The sequence below is a fragment of the Penaeus vannamei genome, chromosome 2 (assembly GCF_042767895.1).
Source record: "Penaeus vannamei isolate JL-2024 chromosome 2, ASM4276789v1, whole genome shotgun sequence".
Lineage (NCBI taxonomy): Eukaryota > Metazoa > Arthropoda > Malacostraca > Decapoda > Penaeidae > Penaeus > Penaeus vannamei.
Window position 1 is genome coordinate 9,990,380 of NC_091550.1, and position 2,500 is coordinate 9,992,879.

Here is a 2,500-nt window from a genome sequence, read left to right on the forward strand (position 1 = left end):
GAAAGCTTAAATGATGATAAAGGTAGGGTAATCACGAAAAAAATAATCGTGCACACATACAAAGGTGTGTGTGTGTGTGTGTGTGTGTGTGTGTGTGTGTGTGTGTGTGTGTGTGCGTGTGTACGTGTGTGTGTGTGTGTGTATGTGTGTTTGACATTAACACATTAACAATATCAGCTGTTAATTCACAGAAGTTCTCAGCAATAGAGATAATAATAATATAAATTCTTAGCCGTCTGAAGACCAATATATCCACCAGAGGAGAAAAAAAAAATACAAAAACGTAACGAGGAGTTGAAGAGGCAAAAGAAAGGAGAGAGAAAAAAGGGTCGAGAAAATAGACGTCCAAAAATGGGTCGAGAGAATCTCATCAGGTTTCTGAGGGACATAATAGACATCCCTCGTTCCCCCTCCCCTCATCCCCGCCCTTAGGCCCTCTCCTCTCTTCCTCTCTGTCTTTCCTCCCCGTTTCTCTCCCTCCTTCTCCGTTTCCTCTTCTCTCCCTCTTTCATTCCCCCTTCCTCCCTTTTCTTCTTGGTAGCCTCTCCTCTCTTTCTCCTCTTCCCCCTTCTTCCCTTTTCTCTTTGGTAACCTCTCCTCTCTTGTGCCCTTCCCCCTCCTTCCCTCTCTCATTTCGTAGCCTTTTCTCTGTCCCTTTTTCCCTCCCTCCCTTTCCCCTTATCCCTCCTTCCCTTTCCCCTTCCCCTTCCCTCCCATTCCCCTCCCCCTCCCTCCCTTTCCTTTTTCCTTCCCTCCCTTTCCCCTTATCCCTCCTCCCCTTTCCCCTTTCCCCTCCCTCCCTTTCCCCTTCCCCCTCCCCCCTCCCTCCTCCTCCTCCCCCTCCCTCCCATTCCCCTTCCCCCTCCCTCCCTCTCCCGTCCCCCCTACCTTCCTTTCCCTACTTAAAACTCTTTCCTCTCCCCCTCCCCCCTCCTCCCTCTCCCCCACCCCTCCTCCCCCGTGGCCACTAGGATCCACTCCTGCAGATTTCCTACGGGGCGGCCGCTGGTGCATGCGAGCTTGCGCGTCCGCACCCCGGCTGCTACTCCTGGGTGTTGACGATGCCAAGGGCCTTGCTGGAGCCTCTCCTGTCTTTTGGTTTATGTGTTTCTTTGCTCTCCTTTTCTTCAGCTTCTTCTGTTCTTGTTTCAACCAGATTGTTGTTTTTAAATGTTTCTTTTTCTTTTTCCTACTTTTTGTGTTTTTCTTTTTTCTTTCTTTCTCTTGATCTTTCTCTTCATCGTTTTCATTCGTCTCGCCTTCAGATTTTTTTTCTGTTTTAAACGTATTTATTACATCTATTACCGTTATCTTTATCTTTATCATTGTTTAAAATATTACTGTCATTATTATTATCATTATTATTATTATTATTATCATTATCATTATTTTTGTTTTTGCTATCATCATCATTATCGTTTTTGTTATTATCATTATCATGATTGTTATCATCATCATCATTATTATTATTATCTTTATCATTATTATCATTTTCATTATTATTATCATTATTATTATTATTATTATTATTATTATTATTATTATTATTATTATTATTATTATTATTATCATTATTATTATTATTATTATTATTATTATTATTATTATTATTATTATTATCATTATTATTATCATTATTATTATTATTATTATTATTATTATCATTATTATTATTGATATCATTATTATTATCATCATGTTTATTATTGTTATTATTTTTATTATTATTATTATTATTGTTATTATTAATATTATTGTTATGATAATTATTGTTATCATTCTTATTATCATTATCATTGATATTATCATTATCATTATTATCATCATTATTGTTGTTACTATCATTATCATCATTATTATTATTATTATTATCCTCATCATCATTATCATCTTTATAATAATGTTAATGATAATGCTGTTATTGCTGTTGTTATTGTTATTCTTATTAAATTCATTTAATTCAATATCATTATCATTATTATTGTCTTAGTAATCATCATTATCATTACTATTCATATTATTTTCATTGTTATTCTATCATTATAAACATCATCATTATAGTTATCATTATCGATATATTTATTATCATTATCATTATTAGTAGTAGCAGCAGTACAGCTATGACTACTGCTACTACTGCTATTATCATTATTACTATCATTATCATATCTACTTTTATTACTATTATTATTTGTTTATCATTACCGTTATCATCATTATTACCATCACCATAATTGATATTATTATCAGTATCACCATCACCACTTTCTTTTTTACTCATTGTTCCTTCATTACTTTCGTTTTCATTTTTTCATGCATTCCTTTTTTTCTTTACCCTTCTCTTTTCTCGTATTTTCTCTTTCTTTCTCTCCTTCCTCCTCTTTACAATTTATTGCTATTTTTTCTTCTCTTACCTTGTTTTTTCTCCTATTTTTTTAGCAAAAATTTCATATTCACTTGCTTGTGTATTTGTTTCTTTGTAAGTATCTGTGCTTGTGTG